General features: G+C 41.7%; 1 long non-coding RNA gene across 4 annotated transcripts in view; it reads left to right on the forward strand.

Moving 5' to 3' along the window:
* The window catches only part of LOC103745771, a 37,846-nt gene that overhangs the window by 22,095 nt on the left and 3,018 nt on the right, over nucleotides 1-12,733 (forward strand). Inside the window, exons 2-7 of one of the 4 annotated variants that reach the window (XR_001872801.2) lie at nucleotides 1,510-1,587; nucleotides 3,000-3,055; nucleotides 4,346-4,436; nucleotides 6,533-6,649; nucleotides 7,963-8,038; nucleotides 12,250-12,325. This is a non-coding gene — a long non-coding RNA (uncharacterized LOC103745771). Of the gene's footprint in view, nucleotides 1-1,162; nucleotides 1,588-2,999; nucleotides 3,056-4,345; nucleotides 4,437-6,532; nucleotides 6,650-7,962; nucleotides 8,039-12,249; nucleotides 12,326-12,733 lie in introns of those variants that run through there. The other 3 variants (XR_001872800.2, XR_001872802.2, XR_001872803.2) reach the window with 3 other exon arrangements.

A 12,733-nucleotide genomic window follows, 5' to 3' on the forward strand; every position in this document is an offset into this window, starting at 1 on the left:
AGATTACTATACCAGATATTAAACTGTATTACAGAGCTATAGTTATAAAAACAACATGGTACTGGCACAAAAGTAGACCCATAGCTCAATGGAACAAAATTGAAGACCCAAATATGAGTAAATACAATTTCAGCCACCTGATATTTGACAAAGGGGCAAAGAATATTCACTGGAGGGAAGATAGTATGTTCAGCAAACTGTGCTGGCCAAACTGGATCTCCACCTGTAGATGAATAAAATGAAACCCCTATCTTTCACGTTGCACAAAAGTCAATTCCAAATGGATCAAGACCTCAATGTAAAGCCTGAAACTCCGAAACTGTTAGAAGAAAACTATGGCAAAGTCTACAAGATATAGGTGTAGGAAAGGATTTTTTAAACCATATATCAATTGCTCAGGAAACAAGGGCAAGAACTAACAAATGGGACCTCATTAAACTAAAAAGCTTCTGTACCTCAAAGGAGGCAACCAGGGAAGTGAAGAGAAAACCCACAGAATGGGAGAAAATCTTCACTAGTGACACATCTGACAGAGGTTTAATATCCAGAATACATAACAAACTCAAAAAACAGAATCAAGACAAGAAGTAACACAATTAAAAGATGGGCTAAGGAGCTGAACAGAGAGTTCCCAAAAGAAGAATTTGAGTGAAGTTGACTGAGCTCTCCGAAGAGTGATGAAACCATCTGTGAGACTGTTGATACGAAACACAGCTCTTAGCTAAAGGGAAGTAAGAGTGTGTTCTGAGCCAAATATGAACATTATGGTCTAGGATATGGATTCATGTTGTCCTGAATGACATGCTTCATCATGGAAGGAATTACATGAACTTTAAAAAACTAAATTACATTTAAAAAATTTATGCAGTGGCACATGCCTTTAATCCCATCACTTGGGAGGCAGAGGTAAGTGGATCTTTGTGAGTTCCAGGCCAGCCTGGTCTACATAGCGAGTTCCAGGTCAGCTGGGGCTACAAAGAGACCCTATCTCAGAAAGACAAAAAAATTATTTAGTGTGTGTGTGTGTGTGTGTGTGTGTGTGTGTGTGTGTGTGTGTGTGTATCTGTCTGGCTGTGTACACAACTCCTGGGAGTCAGTTCTCTCGTCCCACCATGTGGGTCTTGGGGTTCAAACTCAGATCATCACATTTGCCAGCAGGTGCCTTTATCTTCCTGGCCCTACATGAACTTTGGTTGTCACAGAACAAAAGAGAGTCATAAGTCAAGGCATTTTCCAAGTACATTGGTAGGGACATCAGGTAGGCATGTCATAGCAAAGTGGAGAAATCTTTGCTTCAGGGTTATATCTGATGACATCTTAGCTTTTAGTTGGTGAAAGCTACTTATGTGTTAAGTGAATACATTCAAAAGCTTTGACTTGAGTCAAAAGGGTGTTAGGTCAGATGCAGAGGTTGGTGCCCGGGGTAACTTGGCTCTGGATTTCAAGTTTCTGTAAAATGATGTGGAATAGTAAACATAACTGTGCTCCTCTCACCCCCTGGAACTTCAGAACACAAGAGTAAACACTAAGCACCTGACATGCCCAAAGAGCTCCAGGGTGAGGATGTCCTGATCTAACACCTGTAAGGTAAGATTGCTCTAACATCCCTGTTCTTCACTATGATCTACAGCTCTAGAGGGGTCACAAGCAGCCTAGCCAATGGAAAACTAAAGAATACCCCCCAAATGGTTAAGAGAAAAGAAACCAATGTTCTTTGCCAATATAAGAGGCCTACCCAGGTGACATCTGAGTTAGAAGGGAGTGAAAGTTTCACTGTGAATAAAATTCTGAGTGTGATCATTGGAATTACATTGCACTGAAGATATTGAAAATCCGATGGTTTGGAACTTAGAAATAACCAGAAGAATGCTTAATGATTTAAAGCTAACCTGAAAAATCACTAAGGGGCTGCTGAAGATTTTATCCCATTCCATGAGGGGTTTAAATGGGCAACTTGTGAGCATGTTCCACTAGTGAGGCGTGTTTACAGACCGGGTAACTGACGTTAAAATCAGCGTTTTGGGGCTAGAGTGATGGCTCAGCAGTTAAGAGCACTGACTGCTCTTTCAGAGGACCCGGTTCGATTCCCAGCACCCACATGGTCACTACAAATCGTCCTTAACTCCAGTTCCAGGGGAATCCAAAGCCCTCTTCTGACCTCCGTGGTATTGCATGACATGGGTGCACTCACATACATGCAGGCAATACAGTCATACACATAAAATAAAAATAATAAATAATAATAAATCAGCTGTTTTCTTCTCAGTTGTAATGAGAAGAAACATTCCTGGGGAATGTTCTGACTCTCCTTTAGGGTGGACATGTGTAGGACTGTTTCCTCTATCAGGGCAATCAAGTCTGGGATTGCTGTTTAGTGGCCCACTTTTGTAGCACGAGATGAAGTGCATACTAAACGGTGATTGTGTGATGAGCCTTGGGAGAAGCAGAAAGGGCAGCTTGCCTGTCCTTAAGTGAGTAGAAGTTATTTAGGTAAGTCAGGGGAGGGAGAGAAGGCTCAGGGCATAAGAGCACTGGGTGCTTTCATAGAGGACCTGGGTTCAGTTTCCAGAACCCACATGGTGGCAATAACTATCCTTTACTCCAGTGCCAGGGGATCTGACATCCTCTTCTGGCCTCTGTGGGCATTGAACAGCACGGGTGCACTTACATACATGCGGGCAAAATGCTCATATACATAAGATAAAAATAATTCAAAAAAATTAATTAAAAAATAAAGTTAGGTAAGTACAATGAGTACATGTTGGTTTAATCAAGTGCACTTACCTTGAACAAATGTATGAATACTAGCAAAAGTGAATGTGAATTAGTGTCACACATCTAAGGTAAGGGAGAAAACACCTCTCCTTCGTCTCTTGCTGTCCATAGTAACAAATACAATAATATGTATTTAATTTAAAAAGAAAACCCAACTTTGTGGGTTTCCTTCTTCCATGTCAGTAAATAAACCTGCCCCTTTGTCCCCATGTTTCTGTTTCTAGGTGATCCTTGACTTCGTACTAAGTATCGGGTCTCTTGTAATCTATTTCAGCACAGAGTGAGTAAAATCCCTAGCCATTTCTGTCTGCTTTATCAGAACTTACTCAGCCACTCAGAATTTTCTCTTCGGGGAATGTTAAATATACCTTTGCACACACACATGCACACATACACACATGCGCACATATGCACACACACATGCACATACACACGAGCGCACTCACATGCTCATCAAAATGACAAGTGTGCATTTGCCCCATAAGCGCTGACTCCACTCCTGCAGCTAACGCAGTGTGTCCTGAATCTGCCACCTCCACTGCCGGAGGGATGAGGTGTGACAGATGCAGTTCAGAGCTTCTGGGACTCCAGACTCCCAACTGCCATTTTCTCACACCGCCTACTTATGAAGCTGTTGATTCGGTCAGGTGTTGAAGCTGAGGTTCTGGAGGAGTTTCAAAGCTTCTCTCAGGCCTCAGAGATCTTTGTTTTTGAGGCCTCATCTTGGATTTCTTCTCTAAGGGGGTCCCTTCTTTTGTTGTTGTTTTCTGTTTTTTCGGTCTTTTTTTGAGACAGAGTCTTCCTGTAGCCTCAGCTGGCCTGGAACTTACTATGTAGACCAGGCTGGCCTTGAACTGGCAGAGATCTGCATGCCTCTACCTCCCGAGTACTGGGATTAAAGGCGTGCGCCACCATGCCCAGCTGTGTTCCCTTCTTATACTTCAAGGATAGGACAGTTTCAAATGAAAACCATTCTAATTTGAACTTCATGCCAAGCTCTGGGAATTATATCAAGTGCCCAGATGAGGTAAAATTAAGATTTTTCAGGGCCACAAAAGCCAAGTCACTTTAAAGAAACTAGGACATTGATAGTAAATTGCTAACACATCTTTTAGGCAATTTTCTTTTGAATTTGGTTCAAACTCATACATTTGATCTAGAGTAGCACACTCTCAAAAGGGTAGAGAAGCTAAAAAATCTTGACTAGTTAGATTGTTTTTCTAACCATGGAGAGCTATGTAATCTCCATGACCAAATCCCTACTGATAGAATTGAAATTGAACCACTATGTCTATGGCCATACCACTGAAAGTGCCCAATCTCATCTGAAATTGAATCAATACATACCTCTATAAGCAAAGGGGAGTTTTCCTCCTGTTTCCAGCACCATGTATGGTCCAGGGGCTTCTTTCACATTCCACTCCCAGGAGGAAGGTAATTTCCTGCAGGTTGTGAACATGTCTTGAATGGACCATGCATGTTGAATATGTAAATTCTTATTCCTCCCTTTATTTGCCTTTTCTAGATGTGGTTTTAAAACCCTTACAAACTGTCCCTATTTCTTTTCCAGCCCCGTTGGACAGTGTTGTTCGTATGAAGACAAAATCGTTCCTATTGATTTGAGTTTCAATGTTTTCTTTAGTTTCTATTTTGGGTTGAGGGTAAGTACTCAAGTAAAGTAATAATAAACATCTACGTACAAAAACGAGCAATATAAAGATCTGAGTGACCCTCAGTTATACAACCTTCCTGGGCCCTCAGGCCCTAAAGAGCCTGTGTGGAAAGGTGCTAAATATTTAAGGAGACCTGTAACCCTTTTCCCCTGTGCTTGACAGTATCCAAAATTCCAGCACAACAAAAATGATTCCTTTACTAAGCACCATCACCCTGTCATAGTGCCATGTCACAGTGCCATCCTCAGTGGCTCCAGCCTTCCACTGGGAAAAGCCATCTAACTTTTTTTTTTTTTTTTTTTTTTTTTTTTTTTTTTTTTGAGACGGCACCTCCCCGTAGCCCCAGCTGTCCTGGAACTCACTATGTAGACCCAGCTGGCCTTGAACTCACAGGGATTCCCCTGCCTCTGCCCCCCTCCCTAGTGCTGGGGCTTGGAACTCACTATGTAGACCAGGCTGGCCTTGAACTCACAGAAGATCCACCTGCCTCTGTCTCCCAAGTGCTGGGACTAAAGGTGTGTACCACCATGCCCGGCATAGCCATCTAACTTTTTGTATTTTTGTTACACTCACTTACTAACTTTCTTATCCCACAGACATTTAGTAAGTACTCATCCTAAATTAAAATTTTGATATATTTATGCACTCCATGCTTAGAGGAGACTACGTACATGCATACATATATGCTATATATAAGCAAAATATTTCATATATATAATATGTATTTCTATGACCTTCCTTTATAACTTACTCTGATAGCACCATCCTTCAAGATTTTTTTTAATAGTAACAAACATTCCTTACTAGAAATTTAGGTTTCTTTTTTAAAAGATTTTTTTTTAAATTTTGTGTTTGTGTGTGTGTGTGTTTGTGTGTGTGTGTGTGTGTGTGTTGTATGTACATATGTGAATGCAAATGCCCACAGAGTCCAGAAGAGGCTGTTGGATCTTGTGGTGTTGCAGTTACAAGTAGTTGTGAGCTATCTGATGAGGGTGCTGGGAACCAAACTCAGGTCCTCTGGAAGAGCAGTATGTGCTCTTAACCACTGAACCATCTCTCCAGCCCCACTTTAGTTTTTTTTGTTTTGTTTTTTCTTTTTTTAAAAAAGACAGGTTCCCCGTGTAGCCCCAGCTGCCCTAGAACTCATTAGGTAGCCCGGGTTGGCCTTGACCCCACAGAGACCCCCCTGCCTCTGCCTCCCAAGTGCTGGGACTACAGGCGTGCACCACCACACCTGGCTTTTTTTTTTTTCCTTTTATGTGTATGGGTGTATTGCTTGCATGTATGTGAGTGCACCCGTGTCATGCAATGCCAAGAGAAGTAGAAGAGGGTGTCAGATCCTCTGGATAGTTGTTAGCCACCGTGTGGGTGCTGGGAATCGAACCCAGGTCCTCTGCAAGAGCAGTCAGTGCTCTTAATCGCTAAGTCAATTTTCCAGCCCCCAAATTTAGCTTACTTAATCTAAATTAGGAAACTCAGAAATACAGGCCACGGCTAGCCAAACTTCTTGTAAGCTGTATCTTTTTTAATTGAAGACCAACCTAAATCATGAATTTTTACTGTTCATAAATAATAGGTTTTATGTATATGATATACACATAAACATAAAAATATAAATATATAAATGAATTACATCTTGTTTAAATATATCAGAAAGCTCTAGGAACAGCAGAAAGCTTAAAGTGTTTATTCTGTAGTGTGAGAGGATTTCCTAAGTAAAACAACTATATGTTCATTGACTGAACACCTATTAAAGGTACAAACTCTTGAAGCCAGGTGTGGTGGCACGTGCCTTTAATCCCAGCATTTAGGAGGCAGAGGCAGGCAGATCTCTGTGAGTTCAAAGCCAGCCTGGTCTACATATTGAGTTCTGGGCCAGCGGGGGCTACAGAGAGACTCTGTCTCAAAAAGACAAGAAAAAAAAGGTACAATCTCTTTATGTAGTAAGTATACACATATATTTGTGTAAATGTGTGTTCTTGTATATGTATAAAATAATATGAACACTGCTGAACAACGCCATCTTTCATGTTCTTAAAATTCCCAAGGGTAATCGAATTTGGTGTTTTGTTTTTATTTCATAGTTTTGGGCGGCTGATGACATGACAAGATCAAATTCTGGTTGGAGATGAATTCAACTGTAGACATCTTCACCATCCCACCAACCTTTATATCATATTATTTGAGGAGTAATTGGCTAAGTAAGTGTGCTACAGGAATCAGTAGCAATTTTTTCCACCAAAAAAGCCCCTCAACATTCAGTTGTATGTATTTATCTTTCCTTTTTAAATGCCTCACTGCCCCTTAATTGTGTGGTTTTGTACTGTTTCTGGAAACCATTTCTTGACCTTAGCATGTAGCAATGCACATGCTGCACAGCAGGTGTACCACAGTTTTTGATGGAACAACTGTATCCACAACCTAGGGAGCAAGGCTCCAGCAGCCCATGGGGCCTTCATGCTGAGATTCCATATGGACTCAAAGAACAGCCTCCCTGGTTTCTCAAATCTGGTCATCATACCCAGACATGCTGTAACATGTCCTTGGAATTGTTTATTGGGCATACTGACAGTATGTATTTTTTAAAATTTTATTATCTTTATTTTTAAATAAAAATTATTTTATTTGTATTGCCTGCATGTAGGTAAGTGCACCCATGTTGTACAATGCACGAGGAGGTCAGAAGAGGCTGTTAGATCCCCTGGGACTGGAGTTATGGACAGTTGTTAGCTGCCATGTGGGTGCTGGGATTCTAACCCAGGTCTTCCACAAGAACAACCAGTGTTCTTAACTGCTGAGTCATCTCCCTAGCCCCAATATGTATTTTTTAAAATCAATTTGTATGAAATTTTATGTTTTTGTTTATTATCTATAAAATTCATGCCAATTTCTGTTTTTTTGCTTTTGATCTTTTTTGAGACAAGGTCTCCCTGTAGCCCCAGCTGACCTGGAATTCACTATGTAGAACAGGCTGGCCTTGCACTCACAGAGATCCACCTGCCTCTGCCTCCGGAGTGCTGGGATTAAAGAGGTGCACCACCACACCCAGCACCAATTCTATTTCTATCGTTGTTAGCAAACTACACAAAGTAAAGCATCTTAGTAACATTGAGAAGTTGAATAATTAGGAGTTTAATTGGCTTATGTAAAATTTTCTATAAATTCAAAAGAGTTAGAGTGAATAGTGAATTAATTGTGCAGGTCGAATACAAGATATGTTTCTACATGCTTGAGATTAGCTCTACAATGCTATAAGGTTCTATTATAATTCCTATTTTATGGATGAGGAACTATCAAAGTCAAGTGGGTTACCTTAGGTAACAGTAGCTAGTAAGTTTCAGGACCAGAGTCTGAACTTCAGCCCAAGTCCTTTAACCTATAACGTTACAGAGTACTGCTTTTAACTATTTCAGGAGAATAAACCATGCATGCTTCCCAATTACGTTATATCTTGGGCTACTCCCTGGAGAGAATCTCCTCTTATGGTAACTTTGTTCTCTTCACTGCTTTGCAGGTTTAAGGTTTCTAAGAGCTCTGCGGTTGCTAGAACTCCCCCAAATCTTACACATTCTAAAAGTCCTGAAGACCAGGTAATTGCTAGTGCTTGGTAGTTTGGATTAACTGATCCTCATGCTCCACTTGTGTCCCACCAGAATTTCAGTGTGAAAATTGTGAAATCCCTCAGCAGCCATCACTTTCTCTCACTGGAGTATTCAACACACTAGCTGGAAACTTTGCAGTCATTTTATTTAAGTTTTAATTATTTTTCACTTTTTTGTGTGTATGCATGTATTGCCTGCATGTATGTAAGTGCACCCCTATCATGCAATGCCTGTGGAGGTCAGAGGAGGGCGTCGGATCCCCTGGAACTGGAGGTATGGACCGTTGTTAGCTGCCATGTGGGTGCTGGAGCCCAACACAGGTACTTTGCTAGAGCAGCCAGTGCTCTTAACCACTGAGCCATCTCTCCAGTCCTCTGCAGTCATTTTAAAGAGATTACCTATTCCTTGTTTTGCAAAGCTACAGTGTAAAAGTCCACTTCAGTTTTAGTTCCTGATCCTTTCTATCCAAAACAAAAATGTGTTAAGGTTCAGATAGCCCCGCCCCCTCACCAACAGAGTCTCAAGGACTTCTCAAGCTCCTGAGAAAAGGGATCTGAGCTGATAAGCACCTTGGTCTTTGAAGTCAAGAGAAGCAGACTTTTCACTGTTTGGCTAACACAGCAGGCTTCCCCTTTGATCTCTAAAGAGAACAGGTTGTAACAGTCCTGCTCTCCACTCCCCCCACCACCCAACTTAAAAAAAAATACAACTTTCCACCTTCTACAGGAAACAGAAGCCTCCCCCTTAAAAGACCTCAGCTCACGACCTGGAGCAGACATTTTCCCTGCCTGGAAGGGAATCTGTCCCATGTGTTCCTTTGCTAATAAACTTGGCTTTCTCCTGGTCAACCCTATTCATCATACGACTACTTTTTATCTATCAAAATGAAAATATCGAAACAAAACCAAACAAAAAAGCCAATACAGAGGCTTTGGTTCTACACATTTGTTGCTAAGAATCACCTCTCTGCAGGGCTGGAGAAAGCTCCTAGAAGTCATGGATTGCTGAACAAAATCCCAGCACCAGGGGTTGGATACCTCCTACAGGGTTCTTGGTCAGAGAGACCCCAAAACAATAGAGGCCCTTGCCCTTCCTCTTGGTTGCAGAAATAGATAGGAGTCTATTGCTGAATTCATCACACCTCTTGGTTGCATGGTATTAGAGAAACCAAGCTGAAACTGAGCTGAAAGCTTTCTCCCTTCTAACTAGCATTCATAGTTGGAAGGTGCTAAGCAAGCTCTGGTGGTAGAAAAGGCATCAATGGTCTTACCTAGTTGTGAACCCTATGAACTACAATATCAGCCTGCCAGGCAAGATGTGCCTACTTGTGCAATAATGGCACTGCTGTCATGGGGTAACTACTCTCAGCTTTCCATAGGAATCCGTACCTGGTACTAGAAACCTGGCCAAAAACCCATGACTGAGGAGATCATGGGTACAAAGTGTGTGTGTGTGGGGGGGCTGAATACTGTTGTTCAGCTAAATCTCATAGCATCGATCTGCCCTCTAAATACCTATGTTTATACCCATAGGCAAATGATGCTTTCAGCCTTAGAGAAGTCTCTCTCCAGTAATCAGTGCAGAGACTCATGGCTATACAAGGTGCTGAGAATACCTGGCATATGAGTTCTCAGCCCCAAAGAAGACATTTATTCCATCCCCTCTGAGGCTCAGGCAACCCTGTGGAAGAGGGAGTGGAAAGAATGTAAGACACAGAGGGTAGGGGAAGGATGGTGAAATGCTATCTGTTGGGCAAGACACAGCCATTGCAACCGTGAGCTACAGCAACTGTGGATGCCTACACTGGGTCTGCACAAGAACAGGAAGCATGGCTGGAGGAAAGGGCTCAGGGAGCCCTACCCCTCACAGCTGAATCATTGGTACTGATAGCTTCGGGGAGAGGTGCAGTCATTGCCTTCAGCTGTGTGCAGCAGAGAGCCACCACATAGTGATGCCTGAATAAAGACAGCCTGAATTTTGACACTGACTGGCATCTAGAGTGGGCCAATGTGTTCTGAGCACTTGTTCCTTCTGATTTGTCTTGGAACTGTGCTCTTGAACAGAAGGACTTTCTGTCTCTTGTTGAAATAGTACACCCAGCATCACATGGGAAAAGAGGAACTTGTTTTATCAGAAGACTGTTTTTGCCCCTTCTGACCCCTACTAACCCAGAATGGCACATACAACCCCAAACAGATATATAGATGTCAATTTAATCCTACCTGTTGCTTAGAACACAAACAGGATAATTTGTTGCTTTCAACAATATTTGGTGCATTCAGTGCTTGATATTTTCACAACACACACACACACACACACACATTATTCTAAGTCAGGAGTAAGGAAGGATCATGAGGGATTAAAACTATATCTTTAGGGGCCGGAGAGATGCCTCAGTGGTTAAGAACACCAAATGTTCTTGCAGAAGACCTGGATTTGAATCCCAGCACCCACATTGCAGCTAACAACTGTCCGTAAGTCCAGTTCCAGAGGATCCAACAGCCTCTTCTCTCCTCCGAGGGTATTGTACAACATGGGTGCACTTACCTATATGCAGGCAATACACGCATACACATAAAAATAATAAAATATTTTTTAAAAACTTTATCTTTAGGTTACAAGAGGAGCCCAAGGCCCAGCAAGCTTGTTTACATTATAAACAAGCCAAAATAGTGTTAAATGACCTCAAAACAAGATTAACTTTGCTTACAAGGTTAGGCAAGATTCTATTTTTTTAAAAATTTTATTTATTATTTTTATTTTATGTGTATGCATGTATTACCTGCATGTAGGTAAGTGCACCCATGTTGTGAAGTGTCCTCGAAGGTCAGAAGAGGCTGTCAGATCCCCTGGGAATGGAGTTACAGACAGTTGTTAGCTGCTATGTGTGTGCTGGGATTTGAACCTGGGTATTCTGCAAGAACATCCAGTGTTCTTAACTGCTGAGCCATCTCTCCAGCCCCAAGATTCCATTTTTTTGGGGGGGGTCTTCTTGAGACAGGGTCTCCCTATAGCCCCAGTTGGCCAGGAACTTGCTATGTAGACCAGGCTAGCCTTGAACTCAGAGATCTGCCTGCCTCTGCCTCCCAAGTGCTAGGATTAAAGGTATGTGCCACCATACCCAGAGTAAGATTCTGTTTGTAGCCAAAGGCTCCCAGAAGTCATTCTCATAGTTGTATACCCAGTGGTGACCTTACCAGGCTCCAACAGTTAGTTCTAATTCAATGCTCAGATAGATGGCCTTGGATAAACTGAATGTGTTACAAAATAAAACTAAAAGTCATGAATCTGGGAAAGGGACTGGTAAGGATGAGGTTGGAGGGTTTACAGGAATGGAAGGGAGAAGGCAATACGGGAGAGACTAATCAGAAATCATTATATACATACATGTATATGTAGGAAACTGGCTCTTAAGTACTCTTAACTGTTGAACCATCTCTCCAGCCCCTTCTTTTTTTTCTTAAAAAAATTCTCTTGATATAATTTTATTTTGTTTGAGTGTTTTGCCGGCATGTATACAAGTGAACCATGTGCCTGCAATGCCCCAAGAAGGCAGAAGATGGTGTCAAATCCCTTGGACCTGGAGTTAAGGATGGTTGTTAACTGTCATACAGGTGCTGGAAACTGAACCTGAGTGCTCTAAACGAGCAGTCAGTGTGCTTAACCACTGAACCGTCTTTCTAGCCCCTTCAGAGCTGTTTTGAACAGATTTAAGTGTCTTTGATACTTCTCCCTCAAAGATCCTGTGATGGATACAGCAGTATGACATTACTTTTCTTTGATCTACTCAGTACTTAATTTTACCCACACATGGACTTCTGGCATTTTGTACTGTCACTTTAGACAAAGTGATAATCTAATAAATTTTTATCTGATGTTGATCAACATGCTACATGAATTTAACAGCTATATAATACCAGACTAGTGGTTGACACAGCAAAATTCATAATGTTTGAAGTATGTGAGACTGGGTGAGTTTTAGAGCTGTGCTTTTCAGACTCTTAATGTGTATATAGATGGAGTGAAGGATCTGTAACAATACAGACTGGTAAGAGAGGGCAGAGCCCCCAGTCATGCTGTTCCTTCCAGGATATGGACCACATTGTTAACAGAAGGCTGGAACTTAGAGGATGATGTGTGTCTGTTGTGTCAGAAGCTGCCTGGGGAGACCTGACAGTTCTTTGTTCTTTTCCCTCTAGTAATTCAGTGAAGCTTTCCAAGTTGTTATCAATACTTTTGAGCACCTGGTTCACAGCCGCAGGATTCCTTCACCTGGTAAGCACTTGATGCCTGACAATGTGAACATCCCTCCATTGTATATGGAAAGGAACCAGACCAGAGGTTTAGCTTGGTACTTTCCCATTTTTAGTTTTATTTTTAAATTTCCATGCTCATATTTATCACATTTTTTTTCTCCAACCATCAAGATATCTTTATTTCCTCCTCCAATGTTTAAAGACTGGTGTTAAAAATCTAATAAGGGGGACTGGAGAGATGGCTCAGCTTAAGAGTACTAGCTGCTCTTGCAGAGGACATGGGTTCAGTTCCCAGCACCCACTTGTCAGCTAACAACTGTTCTTAACTCCAATTCCAGGGGATCTTATGCCATCTTCTGACCTCTGTGGGTATTGCATGACACGGGTGCACTTATGCACATTCAAGAAATACATTCATATACATAAA

The sequence above is a fragment of the Nannospalax galili genome, unplaced genomic scaffold (genome assembly GCF_000622305.1).
Source record: "Nannospalax galili isolate Female #2095 unplaced genomic scaffold, S.galili_v1.0 scaffold924, whole genome shotgun sequence".
In the NCBI taxonomy this organism is placed as follows: domain Eukaryota; kingdom Metazoa; phylum Chordata; class Mammalia; order Rodentia; family Spalacidae; genus Nannospalax; species Nannospalax galili.